This window comes from Zonotrichia albicollis, chromosome 21 (genome assembly GCF_047830755.1).
Source record: "Zonotrichia albicollis isolate bZonAlb1 chromosome 21, bZonAlb1.hap1, whole genome shotgun sequence".
Classification (NCBI taxonomy): Eukaryota; Metazoa; Chordata; class Aves; order Passeriformes; family Passerellidae; genus Zonotrichia; species Zonotrichia albicollis.
In genome coordinates this window covers 9159789-9185707 of record NC_133839.1, presented here as the reverse complement: position 1 = coordinate 9185707, position 25919 = coordinate 9159789, and the positions used below count along the sequence as shown (strand labels likewise).

General features: G+C 49.5%; 1 long non-coding RNA gene across 2 annotated transcripts; it reads right to left on the bottom strand.

Annotated features, from left to right (window-relative positions):
- Positions 1 to 1861: 1861 nt before the first annotated feature.
- On the bottom strand, positions 1862 to 25919 carry LOC141731365 (uncharacterized). Of its 2 annotated transcripts, none has more exons than XR_012583406.1 (3): positions 25238 to 25919; positions 11689 to 11897; positions 1862 to 10334 (listed from the first exon to the last, which is right to left on the bottom strand). It is a non-coding gene; the product is annotated as an uncharacterized LOC141731365 (long non-coding RNA). The 2 variants fall into 2 exon arrangements; XR_012583405.1 differs by lacking the exon at positions 25238 to 25919 and adding an exon at positions 14768 to 16367.

Below are 25919 nucleotides of genomic sequence, written 5' to 3'. Positions count from 1 at the left end.
CAGGAAAACTGGGTGCTCTGCATGGGTGCTTTGCAGGGAGCATCCTCCCCACATTTCTTGTGGGGAATTCGACCAAAAAAAAGCAGGAGAGGGGAAGAGAGTAGCACATCCAGCCTGGAACTGCAGTTTAGATCCCGGGATGCCCCTTTGCGAGGAGGAGCATCTCCCGCGGGGTGCGCAACAAAAGCACGGGCTGCGGAGCGGCTGCTCGGCTCTCCCACGTTCTTTCCCGCATCTCCGGGGTTCAAAGTGGCCTCAGGAGCGGAGGAAAAGCCGCGGGCTGGCAGAGCCCGGCTGGCACACGATGCACCCACGCGTCCGCCCGCAGCTCCCGCAGCAGCCCCGGCTGGAGCCGGGCCGGGCCGGGCTGCTCCCCGCCGCCTGCCCCGCGACTTGGCCCCGAGCTACGTCTGCCACGGGGCTTGTTTGAACAGTATTGATGGCAGGCAAGCCGCAGCTTGAGCGGCGGGAGCCCCGGGAGGGTTTGCTGTTCGCTTCCACGGGGAAGGAGGCGGTGATGCCCCCGCGCCCGTCTCGGCTGCGGGATGCGGGATGCGGGTGCAGCTCCTCCCTGCTTTGCTGCAGCTTCCCAGCAGGATGGCACCTCCAGGACAGGCCATCCCGCTGCCATGCGTGTGCCAGGTAGTGCAAGGAGTGTTTTAAACCATGGCACAGCTCAGCAGCTCGGGATTTCCTTCTTCTTCTTCAAGGAAGGGCCCCGCAAACGATGAGCCTCGCTCAGACCTCAGCCAGGCAAAGGGGGGCATTCCTGACAGCCCCCCCAAAATGGGACAGCATTCCCACTCCAGCCAGCCTTGGCTGAGAGGAGGCAAAGCTTTTAGGGGCCACATTCCCTGTCCAATTTTTGCTGCAAGCTGAGATGGATGCTCAGAGCTCAAGTCACCATCTCGGAGGAGCACCGAGCAGATTCCTGAGCAGCTGTGCGTCCCGTGTCCCCAAAACAGGAGCTACATCAGGAATGACAGCCTGGCCAGCTGTGTGTCCCGTGTCCCCAAATCAGGGGCTACATCAGGAATGACAGCCTGGCCAGCTGTGTGTCCTGTGTCCCCAAATCGGGGGCTACATCAGGAATGACAGCCTGGCCAGCTGTGTGTCCTGTGTCCCCAAATCGGGGGCTACATCAGGAATGACAGCCTGGCCAGCTGATCCATGCCAGGAGCTGAGTGTGGGAGCTGCTCTGGCCCCTCAATCCCAGCTGTGCCCAGGCTGATGAGATTCCTTTTCCTGTGCTCCCTCTCCATCCCAGCATGGAAATGGATCCATGCTTCCCTTTGTCTTCTCTTTTTCCCCCTTGTTGGAGGTCACACCCTCCCCCATTACATAACCAGGAGCCAGCTCTGGGCAGAGCAAGGAAATTTGACATTCACATAACCTGCCAGGCTCCCTCCAACAGGGATTGTGAAGTCATTAGAGTCTGTTAGCAAATTTTCCCAAATACTTTTTGCTTCTTCCCAGGGGCACCTTGATGGTTAATGATCCCAAACTACGGGCTGGGCTTAAATTCACCCACTCTGGTCAAACAACCTCCAGTGAGGGTGTGGGAGAGCTGCAGAGGGAGGGGTCAGAAAATGAAAGAAAAATTAAGAAAAATTAAGAAAAATTAAGAAAAATTAAGAAAAAATAAGAAAATTCCCTCAAAAGGATGCTCCTGTAGGATGGCAGAGGGGAAGGGGAGGGTGCCCACCCCAGGGAGGGTGAGGGGGTGATGATGCCCATCCTCCCTGGGTAACACACACCCGCTTTTCTCCTCGGCTGAGCTGGCAGCCCAGGGCAATATTTCTAACAGGCAACTGTATTGCCTAACTGGAGACAGAATAAAAAATAATCATAAAAAAACCAGTCAGGCAGGCCAGTTGAGTAGAGAGGAGAGATAGGTTGCACCCAAGTGCAGCTGACTTGTCCTCACATTCTCAGGCTGAGCACTGTGCACATCAACACCTGAGGATCCAAGGTTGGTGACAGGGGACATCCCCTGGCCCCAAATCCCCACCCAGGAGCAGCATCTGTTCAAAATCCACCCTTTTATCAGGGTATCCCTCATATTTTTGTGTTTATTCAGAAGCAAATTCTGGAGGAAGGGTTAAAACTGCAATGCAAGGTGTAGGCAAAGGGGAAACCCCACACAGACTCCTCTTATTTTAAACCCGTGGCTTTAAAAAGAATATTATACACTTAAAAGGATTTCTGATCCATTTGGCATTTAGAAAAGCCTTCATAATTTTTATGAATATCAGTAAAAGTAGCAATAATAATGAACTGATGGCTACCAAAGTGTGCCTCCAGGTAACTCTGAATAATTTCCACTCGGATAAGCAGTACAGCTCTCTGATCCCCATGACCCCACAGCCTTGAAATCCCTTTGAAAGACCAGAGCAGGCCGTGATTTCCATCCCAAGCCACTTTTGGTTAATACCTGTGAGGAAATCACCTGGGTATATCCAACATGAGGTTCAGCATTGGCATGGGGCTGCAGAAAACTCTGATTTCCCAGACAAATGCAAGCACCTGGAGCCCCCCAGGCACTCATCCCACATCTCCCAAGAGAGGGGATGGAGCCTTGCAATGGATCCCTATCAAGAACCAGAGATCCCTCAGTGTCACCAACCCCTTCCCCACTGGGCAGAGAGCAAGGAACCAGTCAAAAATTCACCTTCTCTGCAAAGTTGCTCATGGAAGGAGATTTGTCACATGAGCCTGTTTGCTCCAGAAATAAATCTCCCTTTAAGGCAGGTAAATCTCAGGCAGAATCTGTAAGATACCCTAATGTGGCATTAAGCTGAAGTTAAGGTTATATTCCTCCAGGGATGCCAGATGGGATTTGCTTTCCTTGAAGACAGGACACATATTTTAACTTTAATGGGTTGATGGAGCCCCTTTTATCTTGTAAATATGAATGAGGGAGGGGGAGCTGTTAAATAAATGGAGGGGTTTTACCTGAACCTTTTTCCCTGTCATTGGCTTGGACTGTGCTAAAGACCTTTGTTTTCTCAGCAGAAAACTCGTTCAATCATTCAGAAAGGGAACTAAATGCCTTTTGAGAACATAACCTTTATTTTCCAGATAAATGGTTCACTCAGAGCAATTTGCATGTGGGAAGCTGGTATATGGCACAGGGAAAAAAAAAAATTATATTTAAAACCCAATAGCAATGTAGGTCATGATACAAACATCTACTGCTGAGATGACTTCTCTGGGGTTGGAGAGTGAGGGAGCTCAAGGCAATGTAAAAGGATGGGGAGGGTTTGTGCAGCAGCTCTGCCTGAAAATGGCTGGGGAGATGGAGGAGTGAACTGATCCATAGTGGTCCAGATAAAAGGGGCTGGGCCCTGGGAAGGTGCAGTCAAACTCTGCAAATGGTTCCCACCACCCCCAAAGCTCCGAAGCTTTGTCCCCAGACAATTCTGGAAAGGGAGAGGGGCTGGGATGGGTTTGCAAAGGCTGGCTTTACAAACCCATGCCAGCCCCTCTCTCTTTCCAGAATTAATCCCACCAGATGTGCCCCATTCCCTGGCGCTGTCACACCGACCCCAGTGACACTTGGCCACCCCTGCCCAAGCACAATTCCCACAGCAAAGCCAACCAAGGGAGCTGCTGCTGCCACACCACCAGGGAGGGACAAACCAGCACTCAAACCTGATGGTTCATCTTCCTCCAGCAGCAATTCCCCTAAAATTCTCCAAATCAGCGCACCCCAAAACTTATCTAAGCTGCTACAAACAGACCCACTGACCCAGAGCACCTCACCCAGCCCAGAAACAGCCCCCAGATCTCAGCCTAGGAACCAAACCCTGCTCTCTAAAGCGAGAGAGGAGCCAGTGAGGCGCTGACCCCACTGCAGGTTGTGCCCCTGCCATGGTGTGGAGGAGGCAGAGCCTGGGAAAGGCGCCGGGAGCAGCTGCAGCAGAGCCGGGTGCCAAGCCCAGCTGCTCGTTAATTAGGGTAACATGTTGTCTCTTGTAGACACCTCCAAAGACGCTGCATTAGCTTGATAAGTATTTAACACTTGGCACAAGGGGAAATTTCCACTTAGCATCCAGCAGCGCCGAGCAGCAGGGAGGGAAAGGTGGCACAGGCAGGGCAGGAGGTGGCACAGCCCTGGGCAGCCAGCCTTGCCCTGCTGGGACCACAGCAGGCAGCAGCTGAGAGGTTTGTGGGCTCTGCCGTCTCACTGGGGGCTCACAACCCTGGGACAAAGCCCTGGCTCTGTTCTGGGTTTAATCCAGCCCTCTCCTGGGGGTTGTGGCTGCTCGTGGCTTGTCAGAACTCAGTGCATCCTTCTGGGTGCCCAGAGTTGCCAAGGACCCCATTGGGGGGCTCAGAGACCCTGGCACACAGCCCAGAGCACCTGGGGATTTGATTATGACCCTTGGAGCAAGTTACCAGCTTTGTATGAGGACATGATAGTCACAGAAGTTTGAATAGTATAATAATAAAATGATCACAGGGTGAAAATGTAGATTTTAGGATTTTTGGTGTGGGGGTTACGGGGACAGGATGGAGGAACTTGGGCTTGTCCAGCCTTCTGTTCTTCTTCTTCTTCTTGTTCTCCATTTTCTGCAGTGCTGTTGGCACTTTGGGATTGGGTTAGAGTAGAAGTGCACTGTCTAACACAGGTGATAGGTATTGGGAATTAAGTGTAAATATGATATACGTAGTTTGTAGTATAAAAGGACAACACAAAGAGTGCCGATGGCTGCCCTGCTGAGCAGATCTCAGCTGGGCAGAAAGAAAATTTTATAGATAAGAATTAATAAGCAACCTCAAGACCGAAAAGGGAAGAGTCTAGACTTGTTCTCCACCAAAACAGAGACATCCTGCACATCTCAGGGCAGCAATTATCAACCAAAACCCGAGAGTGGCTCTCTGTGAGAGGCTTTAGGAGCCTGCTGGCCGTGACGGGCCTGCTGTGCTGCCTGCATTGTGCTGGGGTGCAGGCACCGTGCAAACACACTGCCAATGGGCTGCTACCTGCCAGACATCTTCATCCCCACAGCTGGAACAAGGAAAAAGGGCCAGACTCACCTCCTGGGACAGCAGGGTATCCCCAGAGCTGAGGGAAACTGAGCTGGGACACAGAAAAATGGTCCTTGCTGCAAAATTCACCTTTTGCAAGCACAATTCCCTGCAGAGTGGGCAGGGATGAGGGTGATCAGACTCTCTTCCAGCTTTGGGGACTCATCCCAGCCACACATAAACTGGGGTGGGGAAGCTGGTCCCAGTCCATCAGGCACTGGCCAAGCCTTACACAGGGCCAGGCAGCAGCCCAGCCTCCTCTTTCCACTACGAGGTTCCATTAGCATTTTCCATATGTTCCAGTGCAGATAAATCTTTTGTCTGAATCGAGATCAGTAATTATGAGTCAGTGTTAGCACACAGCGGGTGAGTCAGGCACAGAGGCATTCTTGCCTCGTACCCTCAAGGTCTGAGACACATCGCTCTCCTGAGCCTCCCGTGTGTGGTCTTTGTTCAGGGCTCTCACAAACCCCGTGGGCAATCCACCAGCAACCCCCAGCCTGAGCTGCCAGCTCCTCCTCAAGTCCTCAGGGTGGGAAAGCACCCTCAGCACCTGGGAAATGCACAGGTGAGCCCTGCTCACTCCATGCCCTGCTCACTCGTCTCCAGCTCTGGCAGGACGTGGTTGTTTGAGGGGATGTTTTATTGATGGGTGTGCCTGGTTGGGGATTTGTCTCCCCACTCCCTTTGATCCCCCACTCATCTCCTTACACCCCCGTGGAGCTCAGCCCCATCTTTCCCTTCCTCTGTGGCACTTCATCCTCCCACACACCAGGCCTGGCCTATGGAAAATGATCCAGCCCTCAGAGGTGTCACGGGCTGGAGGTGGTTTGGTCACCCAGGTGCACAGAAGGAGCTCCAAACCCCACAGCCAAAGCCTGGAGAGCCCATCCCAAGTGCTGAGCCAAGCTTTAAAGATGTGTGGGCAGAGCAATACACGGCCTAAATTCTTAATCTCTGCAAGGGCCACATGGTTAATGTCGCTCGTGGCTCTTCTGCTCCCTCAGAGTGCAACTTCTTTAGGGGCTTTGTCCTAAAAAAGCAGGAAGTTCATGGCTCTAAAAGTTATTAGGAGAGAGAACACAGTCTAAGACATCCCCACATCCAGCATGATCATCTAAATTTCATTTAATTTCAAGGTGCCACAAGAGAGTAACAACACCCTGACGAGTGCCACGAGCCAGCACCACACACAGGGGAGGGAGAACATCCCCACACTCCTTGTGTGAGCCACAGCAGAGATAAAAATCCCGCTGGCATGAGCCAGGAAGGAGCTGTCAGCCCCAGCTCTGTGCAGAGGAGATTAGCCCAGCCAGGCTGTGTTTGCTTTCTTTGCCTTAAAGCACGCAAACCCCAACCAAACAGACTTTGTTTACTGCCCCTCCTAAACCGCTTAGGCAGGGGGAGATGAGCTGAAAGCTTAGACACGCTGCAGAGCTCCAGCCAGATGTGGTTTCCAATGGCTCAGAGTTAGGCACCTCTGAAACCTGAGGTTCATTAATGAAGGTGCCTGCTGAACCATAACAAGCTGCTGTAATTACCTCGGCTGGACAGCAGTGCCACGAATGACCACAGCATCTCAGGGAGGTGAGGAAATATGTGAAGGTCATTGCCCACACTGCCATGAGTGACCACAGCATCTCAGGGAGGTGAGGAAATATGTGAAGGTCATTGCCCACACTGCCATGAGTGACCACAGCATCTCAGGGAGGTGAGGAAATAGGTGAAGGTCATTGCCCACACTGCCATGAGTGACCACAGCATCTCAGGGAGGTGAGGAAATAGGTGAAGGTCATTGCCCACACTGCCAGGCTCTGGTGGGTGGCTGGGGAGAGATAACAAACCATCAGGGTCACCCCATAAGGGATGAGAAAATCCAGAGGTGAGGAATGATTATATGTGATGGGTGATGTTCCCCTCCAAATGACAAGCTCCTCAGTTGAGCCCTCCAGAGCTGAGGGAGCTCCTCTGAAGGACCAATCACTGAGATGTGTCACCGTAGGGTGAGCACTGGGCCGGAGAATCCTTCCCTGCAGCCCAGATGGTCCCTTCCCAGTTCAAACCAGTGCAAGGAGCAGAACAGAAGGCGTTCTCCTTATGGCAATTCCACAGGTTGATCCCAACACCCAGCCCCACCTGTGGATGAGCTTTTGGATGCTCAGGAAATGATGCTGCGCTGGGCTTAGGTAGGAGCAGCTTAAACTGCAGTCAGTCCAGAGCCCCCAGCAGAGGGAATGGAAAAGCCAGCATGGCTGAGCACCAGAGAAGCACCTACACCAAACCACCCAGCTGATGGAGAACAGGAAGATCAAGAAAGACCAATCCCAGCATCCAGGAGGGGGTGACAAAGCAGGGGGACAAGGTGACCCTCCCCAGTGGGGGCACAGACCTGCTCTCCTCCCCTGTTCCCTGCAGCACAGCCCTGCTGATGGAAGTCAGCACCTCAGCATTCAAACACTCACTGGGAGCTTTTCACACCTGGCTCAGCCTCTTGGAGTTTCACACCAGTGAAGAGCTGTGACCTCAGGAGGGGAGGGTATCAGCTCTATTTCCCAAATATCAGCAAATTGTGTGAGAGAAAGAGATATGCTAAGGGGGCAGACTGCTCAAACCATTACCATCCTTCTTAGTACCACTTAGCTGAACCGTTAAAAAGATCCAGGGCTCCCAAAGACAATTAAGCTCAAGGGAAGCCATAAATCTCAATAAACATCAAGCCAAGTTTTCTTCACTGCTTGAAACAACAGATATAATTTCATTGGTTACTGAGCTCATGCTCCCAAAGGGATTTCAGATAAAAAGCCACTTATTCAAAACACCAAAGCCAGGCTTCTCCTGTCTCTCAGGCTACCGAGGGGTCAGATTTCCCAGCATGGGAACATGTGCCCTGCAGTCTGCAGAGGTGGAGCCTGGCTGCAGCAAAGCTCTGCAGATTTATGATGTCTGTGGCACGGCGCTGTGACCTGCCACCAAGGTCAGGCACCTGCCTGGGGAGGTGGCTGAGCCCAACAGGAGGAAACCACAGGGCAGGAGGGGTCCTGGATGCTGCACACAGCTCTCCATCCTCTGCTGAGCTGGGCAGGACACAGAGCTGGTGGGGCTGGACACCTGCTCTGGGACAACAGGGACTGAGGGCACACACAGCAAAGGGTGTGAGGAGCATTTTCTGTATCTCCAAGCTGGCTCCCACCCCTGCCTTATTATCTCTGAGGTACTTGAGGAGCCCAAAGGGGCAGCACAGAGCACACCAGCTCTCCCAGCTGCCCCAGGAGCCTCCTGACACTCTGCCCTCCTGCCACTGATCCAGCCTCTCTCACCCATGTGCTTTCCACTGCAGAGATCACAGTGAAAGCCATGCCAAGGCAGCACATGCCAGCCTCAAGTTCTCACTCCAGCGTTTTTTCCTGGCAGGTTCTGTGCTCAACAGGGCTGGGACTTCAGTTTTGACAGCTCCCTGCAAGGTCATTCCATCCACCAAGCGCTGCTTCCTTGTGCTTTGATTTAAGTTCTGGCATGCCTCTTGTATTGATTTCTCTCAGATGTATTTTATGGGGAATAAGCACTCAAACCAGGAGGCCAAGACCTCCTGCATTGTGCACGGCATGGTAATGGATGAGCTCCTTCTCACACTCCCTCCCTCCGCTTGTCCCCAATTCTCTCACCTTTTATTTAATCCACTTGCAAATGCACAAACACTTGAAATGTCCCTGCATTGGATGCTTCCCTGGGAGAGCCAAGCAGGGGATGGCTTTGCATTGAAAGCAGAAAAACTTCTCCCAGTTTTTATCAGGAGTTTCAGCTGCAAAAGCATTTCTTTGGTTGAGACTGTGTCTGGGATCTCCTTGACCACTCAGTAGCGGTCAAGAGCCTCAGGAAGCCCAAAGAATTCAGCCTTGTCACTATTTAGCACCTGAAAGCTGCAGGTGGTAGAAGCAACTCAAACCTCAACTTTCCTCCCCAAGAGAAACCATCTTTACCCCCAGAAATGCCCCGGTGGGATGGCAGGGAGCGTGTCCTCATATCTGCCCTGCTGTCTGTGTAGACTGTCCAGGGCCAAACACAGCCAAACATTCCAGGGAAGGCTTTTTCTGCCAGCTGAGAATCTCCTGACCTCAGCAGAGGTGGAGACACGCCTGATCCTGGGGGACAGCCTGAGCTCTCCAGGTTTCCAGCCCAGTGGTTTATCAGCATCCAAGATGTGCACGCTGGTTTTGCTGCATCCAGCACTGCTGGAGGTGACCTTGGCAGTGCTGGTGTCCCAGTTAAACCCCAGCCTTAGGTGAGACCTAAAAATCACCACCAGAAACAGCAGAAATTTTCAAGGGACAAACCCTCAGCAGAACCAAGGGATGGGTTTTGTCTATTTTAGTAAACAAACTACCTGGGATCCCTATTGCCAGCATCAGGTTTCCCAAAATCCCAAATCCAGGCTGCTGAAATGATGACATTGCTGTAAAAATGAGGACTCCAAAACTCCCATTCAATATCTTTTCCTCTGATGACATAAGCCCAAGGAGTCAGGATTTGGAAGGCAGCCCTTGTTCTGTCCACAGGAGGAATAAAAACATGGTTATTGTTTTTCTCAGTGAACTGCAAAGCCTGTTTTGAAGTGAAACCTGAGCTTCCCGTCTCATCACGTGCTTCCAGGAGCTCGAGCTTTAGGAAAACCAAATACTTTCAAACTCTGGATAAGACCATTAGAGTTGCTTAATTTCCTTTATGTCCATCTGTTTCAGTTCAGCTCAGTTGCTTCTGTCCCAGACAAGACATTTGGCTCTTCTAAATAAATCTTATAGCCCATTTGGATTAAAGACTTTCTGATGCAGCTTCTGAATATAATCCCTCTGATTTGCATCTCAAAGAAATGGAGTTAAAACCGAGTAAGAACCATACACGGAGTGCTTGGAATTGCTGGAGTACGTGAAGCACTCACGAGGTCCCATATGGATAATGGTGCTTTTGTTTGGAATTTATCATGAGCTCCTGCATTCCCCTGGCTGTGCTCACACCAGACACACTCCAGGGCTTTCAAGGCAGGCAGGGTGCAAACATAATTGACTGGTTTTGCTGTTGTCCAAGGCTCCAAGTGTTACACCCCAGCACCCGAGAAGGCTGCAGGGAAAGTGTGAGACGCACTCAGGGTGTGGGGTGGCAGCTGCCACCACGGGGCCAGCAGAGCATGAATGAATGAGTGAATGAACAGCAAATCCAGCTCCAGCAGCTCTGGGATTATTCTCTTCTTCAGCTCCAATGGGTGCTTTTCACATCGAGGGAGAGCTGAGCTCCGTGCTGGAGCGTCACTGTAGGACATGAAACAACACACACTGCTGTTTTCAGGGTGAAGAAAAAGGGGAAGTTCATTTCCTAACTCTAACATTTAATATTTAAATTCCATTTTATGCATTTTTTTTAATCTTGATGGTTTTTATTTTTTATCAAATAATTAAACCATATATTCCTACATTATCCAAATAATTTGTCATCAGTACACTTTTGAATAACCTTCCTCTTTATTTCCTAATATCAAAAACAATAATCGTCATCATCACTCCATAACCACCTCCAAACAAATATAGAATAAATCCCAGAACTAAAGCCCCCTCAAAATAACCCAAACAAAAATACAAACCATGATCATAAATCATCAACCAATTGCCCACCAAATTTTGGGGGGCAGCGTCTTAACTCCCCAAAAAACCCAAACAAAAATACAAACCATGATCATAAATCATCAACCAATCACCCTCCAAATTTTATATTCTTGTAAATTTTAAATTTATAAAAAGCGTGACATTGAAGATGTCAAGATGGCTGCCACGCACACCCAAGGAGAAAAGACTTAGTCCTGACCTTACTGTTAGTTTTTGCTAGGTAAATACATGCAAACATTTATAGATTTCCAAAAGTGCCAGCTCTCTAATGACACTGGACAAATTAACAGTCTATCAAATTTTTCTTTTTCTATAAGAGAACGCAAAACAAGAAGTTATTTACAGAAAGTGCGCGAGAAAGTTTGTTACAAGAATGTCGCAGACATCTTTTTATGAAAATCGTTTTCTTGGGATTTTTTCTTCCTGAGAAGCTGGGAGGCCTCAGGAACAAAATGTAACCAATGGTTCTCTGCTGCTGTGGAATGCAACAGGTGCATCTGTGATTGGTCTCATGTTAGTTTGTAATTAATGGCCAATCTCAGCAGAGCTGGCTTGGACAGAGAGTCTGAGGCAGCTGCATTCGTTATCATTCTTTTTTATTCTATTCTTAGCTTAGCTAGCCTGAGATGAAACTTTTCCTTCTATTCTTTTCAGTATAGTTTTAATGTAATGCATATCATAAAATAATAAATCAAGCCTTCTGAACATGGAGTCAACATTCTCATCTCTTCCCTCACCTGAAAACCCCTGTGACCACCAACACAAGAACATAAACATCAGAAAGCTTAGAAAATATTAAAAAATCAGAGCCACACTGGAGCACATTGCCAGCCCAGAGGCAGCGCTCTGCGCGCCGCTGTCCCCGGGCTGCTCAGCCAGCGTTATCTCATTTTTGGGTCACGGGATGCCGGGCGCTATTCGTGGCAGTGACGCAGCCGTTTTCCTGCCCAGGCAAATGCTTTTCCCCTTTCCGTGTCCCAGGGTACCTGTCTGTGACACATGCCTTGCGAAACGGCTGCAGCGCTCCGAGATTGCCCAGATAAGAGGCGGCTCCGTTCGAGGCTCGCTGCTTTTGGCAGCGGCCCAAGCGCTCCCTCGCTCGCTGCTGTCCCACTGATTCCTCTCAGGAGCGTTTGAAGGCTCGAGGTGTTTGTGCTGCTGAGGCGTGGGAACAGCTGCTTCCCTCTTTTTAACCTTCAGAGCGGTAAAATCCTGGGGGAAAAAAAATAAAAAGGAAAACTTACATAATCCTAAAATGAAGCAAAGCCTTGCTGCATCACCGGTGCTGCCCGTGGCAGAGCTGTGCTCTAAATGGATTCAAGAGAGCAATTCAAAACCCTGTCACAGTGATATAATTATAAGAGGAATGGACATGGTTGCATTGACAAACTCTAAATCTCCTCCCAAAGATCCCAAGATTATCAGCTCCTCACACGGTGGGGAGCTGAGTCACAGAGCAGGGAGGTGGTTTGGGTATCAGCCCTGCAGGGTTCCTGCAGAGGATCAGATCCACAGCAGGACACAGGCAGGAATCCCTTTGCTAGGGCAAAGCAAACACCCACGCTGCTAATAATGATCATAATTAATTACAAGGACACAGCAGAACTGCCCCAGCCTGAACCTTTACCCAGAAAAACCTCATTTTCTCTGGATGAGAAGAGCCTGCCTTGTTTGCCACTGAGGAATAGGAGGGGGAGAAGAGCTGGACCCAGCTCAGACCATCACCCCCTCCCCTCTGCCACAGCCCAGAGCCATCACAGGGCCATTGAAAGCCAAATTCATTTCCACAGCTGAAACCAACTGCCCGTAATAGAGAATCTGCTGCAGCTGTGGTTCAGCGTGGCACCTGAGAGCTGGGAGGTTAATGACACAGGGCTGTCAGCAGCCTTAATTATATTCCCATTTTTCCAGCCCCTGATTAGCTTTAGAGCTCATCTGGTGTCAGAAATTTGGTGCCTAAGCTTTGACAAAAGTGTTTCATTATTACTTAATAACCGGGCAGAGAGGGAGGGCACGTCTTTAAGCTCTGGCTTGTAAAAGCTTCCTCTTTTTTTCAGCTTTTTTTTTTCATTTAACCTCCCAAAGGCTCCCTTACCTCACCTATTTGTGCTGACCCCAATCTCAGCGCCCAGCCAAGAGCCCCCCACATTGCTGGCACCCCCAAACCTGTCTCAAATTCCCCCATAAATGTGCTCTGTTCAGCTGGGAGCCTGCTGCTCTCTGGCTGCTGATGGCCAATTAATAAGAATCATTTATTACTGTTCTATCACCCCTAAAATGAGCCAGGTGTTTGCAGGGAAAAATAATAAAATGAAAGGAGATTTAAAAACAATAATAATAAAAGCACAAGCTTCGAATCAAAAGATCCAAACGGCTTAAAATCTAAAGCAGAGCTTAAGTTCTTCTTGAGATTCAATTTCCTCCAGCTCTCAGTGAAGTTAATTAGCTTGAATATTAATAGAATTGGTGAGAAGGAGCCTGTATCTTTTAGCTCCTTCTCTAAAAACACCATGAGCTCCACCACAAATCTCACTGGGTGAAGCCCCAATGAGATCCCTGTCCTTGCTCAGATCCCCAAAGGCAGCTTGGTACCCAATTCCCAATTAATCCCCCCAAATTTTATCACCCCTCAATGTTTGTGTTTTTTATCCTTTTGCAGGAGATTCTTGCAGTGGGAATTTGAGCAAATAATCACAAAACACTGAGTTTGTGCTCAGGACTGAGATCACTGGTGCTGTCTGGGTGCCTGGAGGAGGTTTTTAAAGGCAAGGGTGGCTCTTCAGCATCATGAGCTGGATGTTCCCTCCCACCTGGCCTGGCAGGCAATCCCCTAGATCCCTCCTGTGTTTGTGAGTGTTTGTGACCATCCCTCACAACATTTTCCCTGTTTCTGTGAGGATGAGAGGGGCCTGCCCAGCGGAGCACTCACGTGGGGTAGGGTTCATGGTGCTGGTGCCTCTCTGGGCTTGGCCACGTTCATGGCAGTTCCCTGAGATGTAGGACGCTCTCAATGACTTTATCCTTGACCTCTGATCAGTCAGAAACAACGGAAGTTTCCAGCACCTCCAAGCACTTAATGTTTAACTTCTGCCCTGGCTTCTGGAGACTGATACAATTTTGGCTTTGCAAAGCCAACTGGGGCTGGAAGGAGCTGACTGCAAATCATTAGCAGGACTGTTCTCACCCTGGTTCTTGGCTTTTTAATTGCCAGGCACAGTGACAGGAGACATTTACTGCAAAAAAAGCTGCAACCACATGAAATTTGCCTCGTTTGAGGTTTGGTTCCAGTGGAGCAGCGAGTGATAGAAACCAGGTTGAGATTAACAGAGCCACTTCCAGTGTCTGCAGTGGTGACAGCTCTGGAGTTTGGCTCAGAAGATTTCCAGAAGCTGGAGATGGGCAGGGAGCAACAACAGCATTTGGTGAATGGCCTCAGCTCAGCACAAAGCAGGTGTGGGGTACTTTTGGCACAATCCCACCACTGTGTCTGATATCCCTGTCCCTTGAGTGATTAAAACAAACCACATCCAAAAGGCACCATGGGGAGGTTGGTGAATTCTGCCCAGGAATACCTAAAACTAGGTGTTAACTAAAACTAGGTACTAAAATTAACTGGAAAGAATCCTCCTCCTTCCATTATCCCCTCCATGTGAAAAAAAAATTTGTTTGGGAGTGAAAATCAGCTGGAAGAGGAACGGTTTTCCATCAGTGAGGAAAGCTGAGGCGGTGTCTCGTGAGGGCTGAGGTGGACTCCTTCAGTGGAGGACTTTGGTCCAGCCAGGCACCAGTAACACCAGCAGCACCAGTAACACCAGTAAGAGCAGCCCTGCAGCCTGTCCCCACACCATTTGCAGGGCTGGTAACGAAGGGCAAACACCAAACGTTCATTGCAAGGAACCCACCCAGGCTAATAACAGCATTAATTACACACACAGCCCCTTCTTCCCACTGTAAATCTCTATTAGCAATAAACTGGAAGGGTCATAAAAGGGAGTTTACAATGAACCCACCAGGCAATATGTGCCTGAATCCTTGGCTTTGTTGCAGCTGGCAATAAAGCCATCTTTTATTAGAGCACATACCCTGCCCTGGAGATAACGTGCAGGGCCCAGGACTCCTCGAAGAAATGATGCAAAGCTGTTTTGTTGCACTTTGATTTGCTGCAGAGCCGTGTGGAGGTGGGAAAAGCTGAGGGATCCGGGTAACAGGCTCTGCTTCCCTCACTCCCAGCCGGACACTGAATCACCAGAGCAGGAGCAGCCTCGGTAATTCCACATCGTAAATGTTCCCCTGCCCTGAGGGGCGAAACTCGAGGAAACAGGGGAAAAAAAGAAAAAAGGAAAAATAAAATAAAATAAGGAAAAAAAAAGTTGGTGGTAAATTAAGAAACACAAGGAAATTTCTGGCGTGAGAAAGGAGTAGCAAATGGTTGTGGTGGTGTTAATGTTTAAGTTTCTGGGTTTTTTAATAAAAGTCAGGAGCAGACAGTGCTGAATATCTCAGAAATAGGCACAGATCCATCTAGGGGCACAAGGGCCAGGCCTGGAAGAGATTTTTTGGCTTCAAAGTCCTAGGCAGGCTGGTTCCAAAAGAGGAAAAACATTAAAAAAGAAGAAAAAAAAAAAGCACCCAAAAAAAGCAAAAGTTGATATCTGCAACTTGTGGGACATGAGAGAAGCACCCAGACCAGCACACAGGTCCCAGAAAAGTTATCCCTCTCTCTGCGTGCCTCCCCAGCAACCACAAAACTGGACTTTGACGCTCCTTGTAGGTCCCTTCCCACTCAGGCTGTTCTGGGATTCTGGGAAAGTTTGCTTTGCTGAAGGACAAACACCAGCACTGACAGGATCCCCACCAGAATCCCTGGACAGCCCAGTGTGCCCCTCTTCCCACTGCTGTCCCTAAAATGGGGACCTGCATCCTCTGGGCTTACAAGAGCCTTTAAGAGGCACCAGCCCTCATTAATTTAAGCTCAGTGGAAGCTGCTGCAGACACAGGTGTGAAATCACCAGTTTTATTTAGCTCACTATTCAGGTAGGATTGTTCTGAAGTGCAGATCAGCCCTGTTCTCTTATATATCTTACAGCCTTAAAAGTAACAATTCTGTCACCTCTGGAGCCATTTCTCTGCTGCTTGCAGCCTTGCTGGAGTGTCAGTGTTTAGCTGGAGGGTTTCATCTCCTTCAGACAGCCACCCGTCCATTATCCATCCCCTCCATAAATAAAATAAGCAGCTGGTGGCTTTTGTTATCCCTGTAAAAAGTCGTTCTCCCTCTGTGCTTGCAGTAAAGCTGGTGGCACTGTGCTAGGAGGAGGCAAACAGATTTTTCCAGGGAGTTTAATGCCTGGCTCCAGCACTGTGGTTTGGACTTTTCTTTCAAGCTCAAATTCAACCATGGCCCTTCACACTGCTGCCTTTATGCTGCTCTGAGGTGTGTTTCCATTCTTGTAAACACTCACAGTTATGGGGCTGCTCTTGGATAAGTTATGGCCCAGAGAAGCTGTGGCTGCTCCTGGGAGTGTCCCAGGCCAGGCTTGGAGCAACTTGGGACACTGAGAGGTGTGGAATGGGATGGGATGAGCTTTAAGGTCTCTTCCAACCCAAACCACCCTGGGATTTTATGTCTGCTGCCCTGGATGATGGTGAGACCCCACTGTGGTTGTCAGATGAACAGGACAAGTTTCTGTTGTCCTCATTGTGGCCTTTTTCAAATTCCCTTCTCCTTCTTCCACCCTCTCCAAACCTGACATCCTTCAGGAAAATTCCCATCCCACTTCTCCTGCACTCTTCCCTTCCCAGGTTAGAGCTTTTCCCAGCTGGGTTTGCAGGCCAGACACACTCTCAAAGTCAAGGGGAGAAAAATAACGCGCTGGAAGCACCGGAGCCCTGGGCCTGGCTTTTTAAAGATGACTATTCCGCAGAGAAATTACTCATTGTTTTTTGTGGCTCTTTTACAGAGACAGAGAAAGAAAAGAAACTGATGTAATAGGAGATATTAGCCAAGACATCTGACTAAGGCACCTCTCTCCCCATCCACCACATCCAGCCTGCCTGGAACTTCTGCTGCCAGCCCCAGCCTGGGCTCTGCTCCTGCTGCCTGATGGGGCACGGACAGGGCTGGACCCCAATCTTTGGGTGGGTCTGCAAGAACCACCCCAAAATCAGGCTCTGAACCCACCCCATAGGGGAAGCAGAGGAAGCTGGGGAGCACCACCAGCCTGCAGCCAGGCTTGGAAGGGACCTTGGCTCTCTGCTGGGCCCTTTGCCACCAGCCCGTCCTTCCCCTGTGCTACTGGGAGTGCTGGGCAGCCAACAAGGCCAGAGCTCCTGAGTCATCCCCAGCCAGCCCTCCCCAGCTCCAGCTCCCATCCATCCCCATGATTCACATGTGGGAGGGGACATTTTTTTTATATATATATATATATATATGTATTTTTACTGCATGGTGGCCCTGGTCCTGAGGACAGAGAAATGATTACCTGCTGCTTTCATGGTATAATAAAGAGCTTGGGTTGTACCTTGCATAAATTTAGCTCCTGAGCTGATGAACGAGGAGATTTTTCCCCTTTTCTGCCCCGGACTGTGCAGATGAGTGCTCACATTTATCCAGCACAGGAGAGGGAAGGGATGGCTGAGTGAGAAGTGGGAGCAAGGCACACATGTGCAGGCACAGGGACACATGGCCAGTGCATACTGAGCCAGGAAAAAGCTGCAGCTCTAAATCTACCCAGCAATCCTGTGTTAATCTGCTCAGTCGCAGTCCCAAATATAACTCGGGGACAATAAATAAACGAACAGGAGTTAAGTAAGTTCAGATTCTTAACCTTTGCACAGATCAATCCCCGTGTTATTTCATTTTTCCCTTGTTTCTCTCTGTCCCCATGTCTTGTTCTCTGCTTCTCCTGGCTCCAGGGACAGCAGGGCACAGCAGCCAGGTGAGCAGGGAGCTGGAAGCAGAGGAGGAAGACCCAGACCTGTGAAAAAAATAAATCACCAACCACTTCCTTTCTGAAACCTGGGGCTGTTGCTTCCTGCTCTGCATCCCAGATCTCAGAAGGTTCCATCTGTAGGAGGATTGACACCCTCAGGGTGCAGCAGTTTAAAAATCCTGGGTTAAAAATCTCCGGCTGTGGCTCCTGCTTGTAATCCTACTCTGCCAGTCAGGAGTGAGATGCTCCATGGGTTTGAGATCTGTGAAATATCTGGTCCAACATGTGCTGGAAGAGAGTTTACCAAGCCTTTCAACATGACTCATGTGCTGCTGTGCCACACACTCATGGGGAAAATATGATGCTGGTACCCAGCAGATGCCACACTGAAAGGGGACAGACCCAGCTGCACTGCTCAGCACATCCTCCTGCTTTATTTCCCATCCCAGCAGGAATAAGTCTTTCCTCCCAGCTGGACTCGCTGTTCCCTCAAGAATGATGATCCTCCAGCCTTGCTGCTGCTGCCATCTGCACAGGCCACTGTTTTTAGGTCTTTTTTGAGGTGGTCGGTACAGCCACCATCCTGCTTTGCCAAAATCCTGGGAGGGTTTTTTACTCTGAGCTGGGAAAAAGAAGATGTTTTCCAGACTCCCGCCCTCGGAGGATGAGTCGGAGGAAATTAGCAATGATGCACCACTGAAAAAAAAAATCAAATTGTTCGAGCAAGTTCAAAGCTGAGCCAGTCTGGAGACATCTGCACACCACATGCCAGGAGCAGTGAAGCACCAATAAATCCTTGCAGGATGGCACCGAGGGAAGGAAGCTTGAGCTGCTCAACCCAACTGGGGAAGCTCCCACTGCTTCTGTTCTGAGGTGTCTGAAGGGACTCAGTGGAAAGGAGAGACAGTTGAGGGAAGAGAGGGAAGAATAACAATTTTTAGGGAAAATGTTGAGCTACCCATGTTCATAGAATCCCAGACTGTTTTGGGTTGGAAGGGACCTGGAAGATCTCATTCCAACCCTCTGCCAGGAGCAGGGACACTTCTCATTATCCCAGATTGCTCCAAGCCCTGTCCAACCTGGCCTTGGACACTTCCAGGGATCCAGGGGCAGCCACAGCTTCTCTGGGTAACCACAAGGGCCAACCCACATTTACCTTCATTTTGGATGTGGTTATTGCTCCAGTTTCCAGAATGAGGTGACCACTGAAGTCTATTTTCTGATTGAAACCCAAAATCATTAGGCCAAATCTAAAGAAAACCTTTCTAAAATTGGAAGGCAACCATGAACAGAAACAGCAGAGAAAAATGGAGGTGAGAGTCCAATTTTATTTCTGGAGAAAAGGTTGTTTTTAAAATAAAAACAGAAGAACCTTGCCAAGTGAAAATTGTCCATCCCCTTCAGCAGAGATCAATAACTCCACAGGATCAGGAGCTCAGGCCAGCTGACCTGTGGCTGTTTGCAAAAGGCTTTCGCTCTGCCCATGGAGCTCAGAGTAAAAAACTTTACAGTGTTCAAAGAAAAGCGAGTAAACAACCCCAAAATCAAAGGTCCAGGAGCTTCTCATCCAAATGGCCTCAAGATCATGTGTGGTGGGGGAGGAGGTGTCAGCCCAAGTGGGAAAATCCCACTGTACCTGAGAAACATGGGAGCCTTGCCATCAACTCCAACAGAGGCAGGAATTATTCACTGTGTTTTTCTGAACTTCTTTGTCATCCTCAGCTCCATCCCTCTGGAGTTTGTGGTTGAGCTAATGCCAGGCCTGGAGCAAGGCAGTTGTAGGAAAACTTTAGGTCCACATTTAGTAAGCACAAATATCCCCTTGTGAAAATCCACGTCAGGGTGATGGGTGGATTCCTCCACCTTCAGGACTGGGATGGATTCTTCCATATTCTCCAGGCTGGGATGACAGGAATGCTGTGGATGGGTTATTCCCACCCTGACAGGTGCCACACTCCATCCCCAGTGCCACAACCTCGGTGAAGCCCCAGCTCCAGTCATCTCATGGCCCCACAGCAGACATGGCCTTCTCCAAGGAGAAATTAGAGTTGAGCATAATTTGAACACCATGGACCTTATATCTGAAAAGGGCTCCTGCTCTTCAGGCACAGAAATTCAAATAAATCAAAATCTACCCTCTGCATCTGAAATATCCATCAGTTGTAGAGAAAGGAGAAGAAGGAAGGAGCAGGGTTAGGGCTGACCCACAGCAGAGGAAGAGACGTGAGAATGGAGCCTGGTGCCTGCCCTTCCTCTGAGAGAGGAGTTTCACACAGACCTGAAACCAGATTGTCAGAGAGGGGAGTTTGCAGAAGTGCTCCAGCACAGGGGGGGGGCTCCCATGGGGATGCTCGAGACCAGACTTTCCTGAAGTGCTCACCTGATCTGCTGAGCTTTTTGGAAAGTCTGACAGGCAGAGCAGATAGCTCTAGACACTGCTGTCTCATATAGGTATGGCTGACTCAGATAAATATATAAATATATGTGTGAGTGGTTTAACACACTTCCCTTTCTTCCTCCTCTCTCCCCCCAAGTTTTGCATGTCTGAAGCTGTTTCAGATAAAAGATACTCAAAAATGAAAATGCATTTGGGATGTCTGGGAACTCAAGAAGTCAGACTTAGAGAAAACCAGACAGGGTTAGAGCCCAGAAATCCCTGTCTCCTGCCAGGAATCTCAACCCACTGCTGACTGCAGGTTGAGGCTCCTTGTGCTCAGCAGCAGCCAGGATTTTTTCCAAAGTGTATTCCATCAGCAGTAATGGGTCTTTCCTCATAAGCTCTGTTTTCATAGTAAATCTTCAGTCTTACATTGCATTACAGAGTTCAGCTGCCGCTAATCCTTAAAAACAATTCATTTCCAACTGCAAAGTGCAATAAAGAAAGGATAATCACTATTAATATTAGTTATTGTTATTGATTTCAGCTTTAAAGAATTGATTTTCAGTCCTGGCTGCATTTATGACTCTCTTTGCTGAAGATGCATATACGGGGCTCACCACTATTTTTAGATCCTTGCCCCAGCTCCAGGAGGAAGAGGATGAGGAAGGCAAGGGAGAGAGCACGTGGGGAAGATCCTGATGGGTGAGGGAAGGCATCTCCATGTGGCTTCACATGGGAGGAAAACATGGAGATTAAAAGGAAAATTATCAGTGCTTTCTTCTACACGCCCTGCAGTACCTGTGAGTCCTCCCAGTCCTCCATGAGCTGTAAATTCAGTTTTACCCCCTGCCAGTGAGTCTTACTTTGCCTGGAGTCCTCCTGCCTGACATTTCTCCCCACTCCACCCACAGTTTGATTGCTAAATACAACATCAAAATATGAATAAAATGGTTTTAGTGGAAGTGACCCTCAGTATCCTCCACTGAACAGATCTAAGTGAGGGCCCCAAAACAAGCAATGATCCAGAATGGGATGGGATTCCTGGGAGAATAATCTGGGCAGGAGCTCAGGAATAGGATGAGGATGGGCAGGTGGGAAACATTTTGCCACTTGTGGTCGAAGTAGATGCCCAAGAAGGGATGCTGAGAAGAGAGAGTCAAGTTTCAGTTCCTTGTTTTTAAGGCAAGAAGGGGGTTGGGTTTTTTGAATCAACATCTTGCTTCAAAAAGTCACTAAAGTTCTGTCTCAAGGGCATGAAAATATTGAGAACCTCAAAAGCAGAAGGAAGGTGGTTGTTTTTTTAGGCCACCAAAATGTTTCAGTGGGCTTGGACTGAAAAAGTTTCCAACATATTGCTTGGGAGGAAATTTTGGAAATTTTTTGCAATTCCAGTCACCCTGCAGCAAACGCTTCTTTTCCCCAGTTGTTTGGAAATGGCAGTACATATAAAAAATTCCATATATAGCTCTATTTTCTGTGTGAGCTTTAAAAGCTCTCCCTCTAGATAGTTTGAATATAATCTGGTGAGGATGTGGGAATGAAACAGGGATAAAAACCTTAGCCAAGCCTGCAAAATAATTAAATGAACGTTTAACCAAGATCATTATTTTCCACAGTTTTATTTATATGCAAGATTGGATACAATGGTCTGGAATATTGTTCCACACTATTACTGTGCTATAAATTATTCGAGCAAAGCACAGCAAGGCATCATAATGCAATATATTTTTATAGTGCCATAAAGTAATTATGCACCAGACAACAAAATCCTACAGAAGTGACATATTTTATGCTTAAATTATAATTACATTAAAAGCGTCTCTTCCATTTGATGTTTATGGAGCACACACAACGGCTGTCGGGAGGCCTGGGAACAAAGGGGGTCTCTCACAGAAAGCTGGGCTGGGCCAGCGACATGCAGCTGGGGAACATTCCTTGGATTTTGGTGTTTTCAGAGTATTTCTGACAATTTCTGACAATATTTCTGAGAATTAATCTCAGCCAAACAGATTAACATGGCTGTTCCTTGGGTTAGGCCTAGAGATACAGGCCCAGCTAGGAGAAACAATGCAATCTAATGCTGTTCCAAGAATTGAGCTGGGTTTTTCACTTGTTTCACCTCCCCTGGACATGAGGGATGAGGAATTACCCAAAATTAACATTTGTACCCCCACAGATCTCAGCTACAAGGAAATAAAACCTCCCTCAAGAGCGGCCTCAAACTGTCTTCTTCCAACACCATTTTCCTACAAATCTTGTGATGTTCTGAGGATAAATTCAGTCCAGAAGTGAGAATAACATTCCAAATATTGCACTTAGAGCAATGAGTGGGAAGAGCTCAGAAAAAAGAAAGAGTTCTTTGGTGGGAAGGGCCTGGAGCCATGGATTTTTCACCTCAGAGATTTCAGCCTGCAGGAAACCTCTCCAAATGTGGCCTGCAGATTTTTCCTACTGGAGGGTGCCTGGTTTGGGTTAAAACCAGACAAAAAGATCAGATCAGTGATGCAGAGAGGGGTTGTTAAACCAGAAAAGATGCAGGAGGAGAAATGAGGCAGAGATGGTGCTGTGATTGTCCTCAAGCTCCTTCATGGAGCAGCCCAGAGGGTGGGAAAGGGGAAGCTCTGCTGAGGGGACATGAAGGAGCAAATCCCCTCCTCAGGAGGGCCCAGCATGTGCAAAGCAGTTGTTTCTGCCAGGGAGGGGAAAAATGGCTCGAGCCTGCAAGGAAATGGCTTCTGTGGTTGGAACCCAGCTTTTCCTGGAAAGTGCCCAGCTCCCACCTCGCAGCTCTTCCTGCGTGACTCACGCCATGCCGGCTCCCCAAGGTGGGCGTCTGACGCCCTTTAGAGGCGGTGACATCTTCCTAGAAGTGTGACAGAGACTCTAACTGGCAAGGCAGCAAGGGGCAGCACTCAGGGAGGCAATGGAGGGCTGGGCCCCTGGCTCTGCCAGGCCTGGCTTTGCTCCCCATGTGTTCTGCCTTCTTCAGAAGATGCTTTGCTGCTGTGTGCCTCAGTTTCCCCATGTGTGTGGGAGCTGAGCATGGAGGGAAGGAGGCCAGGAGCAGTTGTGAGCCAATAACACTGTGCAAACACTGCCACACTCAGGAGCGGGGTGAAGATACACAGAGTCCCCTTCCAGAGGCACCCAAACCTACAAAACCTGGGCTGTGAACAAGGGCAGATAAAGGCCCTGGGAAGGTTGCATTGATCTGTGTCTGTTTCTGTATCCCCCACATTAACTAACCAACTAACTAACTAACCAACCTATCTGTTAATCTAGCAACTCTCTATTTATATATCCACGCCCTGCATATGGAATGGCCTCTCTCTTCCAGAGCTGACACCCTTCATAACAAATCCATCCTGCAAGAGTTGGTGTTTTGCTAGAGAAAGGTCACTCCAGCTGTTTGTGTGAGAGCTGAGGCCAACTCAATATCCTTCCTGTCCTGACATCCTTTTCCAGGCCAAAGCCCTTTTTGAAAGCACGCAGAGGAAAAGCTCAGAACAATATCTGCCTTTACTTCCCCCTCCTGGGCTATATCCTTCAATGTCCCTCTATCCAGGGGTTCTACTCCATGCTGGAAGAAGGAATGGCTCTTAAATCATGTCTACACATGGCTGCTCCTCTGGTTTACCCAACAAACAGTGAGTTCTGCTGTGTGGGAGCAGCCCTTAAATTCAGTGACCCGGAGAGCTCAGAGCAGAGCAGGGATGGTTTGAAAGCCTTTCCTGGCTCCTGTGATTTTCTCTTCCCTTGGATCTCTGTCGTGACATGCCTGGACAGCGTGACAAGACCTGCACAAACTCTGTCAGCCTCACTGTGCTCCCTCCAGCATCGAGCTCTTCTTGCAAACTCACTCCAAGAGAAAGAACAGCAGAGATGCTGCAGGCTCTGCTGGGAGAGGAGAGAGCAGGGGTTAAATTCAGCCCTTGGGGAGCTGAAATATTCCAAACATAAGGCGGATGTGGCACTTCCCAGACTGCATGTAAATCAGAGACACATGGTCCCTCCACTATGGCAGCACATGTGCAATGTTTATTTGGAGGACCCACATTGCCACTTATTTTTGTTCCCACCCAGTCAGGACTGGAAGAAGTTTGCTCCAGCTCCCCATGGCAAAATAACACGGAGTCTTTCTTCCCCCAGGACCGAGAGCATGAGAGCTACCTTCAATTTATTGATCAAAAGAACTCAGTGTTGCCCTTCTGAGATGAGCTCCAGATCCCCCACCAACCTTGGAGCTTTCTCTCCCTCTGAACCTGGCCAGGACCAACTCAACATCAGGAAACAATTGTAGGGACTGTTCCACATTAGCCACAATCCAATTATTTTCCACAGCCTGGTGATGTCTTCCCACACCCCTTCCCTGGCCATAGCAATGCCATTGATGGCATTGGGCAGGCTGGGGGTGACCAGCCCAGGGACAGGCTGGGCAGTGGCAGCACAGGAAGGGACATGGCAAGCTCTGTGCCTCTGGCTGTTTGCACAAGGCCAGGTTTGCCCTGGTGCTGGCACCAGCATCCTGGGGGTGAAGTCCAGTGCTACGCTGTCAGTGTGCAAAGGACACGGCCACTGTGGAGATCTTTAAGCAGCCAGAAGATCAAAGGGGACAAATGTCCACAGAGGACACAATTACAAAGCCAGAGTGAGAAAGGATTTCATGTCCTGGGCATGCACAGCTCTCTGAGAAACTCTCCAGTGCAGCAGTGCTCAGGGCTGGCTGCAAGGCTGCTCCAACTTCCCTCTTGGGTGTCTCCGCTGGGTATTTTGTAAGCAGAAACTCTGTTCAGGCTCAAACCAGCCCTGGCCTCAAGCCAGGACCTGTGGCTGTGGTCAAGGCAGGGCTGAGGCACCATGAACAAGCCCAGCTTGCTGTGCATCAGCCCCCACGCAGCCCTGACTGCTCAGTGTGACTTTCGAGGCTTCCCACCCACCACAAGCTCTTCATCTCCTCCTCTCTGACACCCTGGCTCCTTTTGTGCCCAATTTCAATTGATTTCTTGCTTGAATGTGCTCCTTTGCTCAGCACCCAGCCCGGGCTGGGCCAGGCTCCCCTCAGGGATCACAACACAGATTACAGCAATCTGCAAACGGGATTTGGGGTCCTGGGAAAGGTCCTGCCTGCCATCCCTCCTCTCCTCTTCACTCTGAGCTCTGCATTGGCGAGGCAGGAGTGCAGCCCTGCAGGCTCTGCCTTTCTGCAGGGTTATTGCTCTGCTCAGCTGCTTGGAGTCACTTACCCTCAGAACCCCTGGTGCCACAGCAGCAATCCCTCAGGAGCTCAGCATCTGCTGGATCCCCCCTGGAAGGCTGCATTTCTGTGCATTTCTGTGCATTTCTGTCTGGCAGCTCCCATATGACTGGAGCAGAGAGCGAGGGCTGGCCCAGCTCTGCTGGAAGTGGCCTTGTGTCACCCAGGAGAGGCTGGGCCCCCGCTGTCCCCATCAGCCAGATGTGACTTGGCCAGTGATGCGTGAGCGCCGGGGCTTGAGCTTTCTTGGTTTTCCTTCCCTCCCAGTGCCCCCAGCTGATGGCAGGAGCTGGAGGAGGCAGCTGAGATGCCAGGGATGAAAGCTGCTGTCCCCTAGCACGCAAATCCTGTGTCCCCAGTGACAGATTCACCCCGACCAGCCTGTCCCCCGTGACACTGGAAGCCGCCGAGTTGCCAGAGCTCTCAGTGATTTTGGTACCCAGCCATGCACAACCTTCCTCCTCTGGTGGAAGGAGAAAGGCACAGAAGACAGAAAATGAACGTGGATCCAACATCTGGTTCCCTGCAGTCCCAAAGGTGGTGTAACTGGACAATTTAACATGTGGGAGGCTCACACTAGGCAGGTACAGGCACCAAAAGCCACTCTGGAGAGCAGAAAGGCTCTTTGCAGCCATACACCAGCTTGGCTTTCCCTGCTGTACTCAGACTGA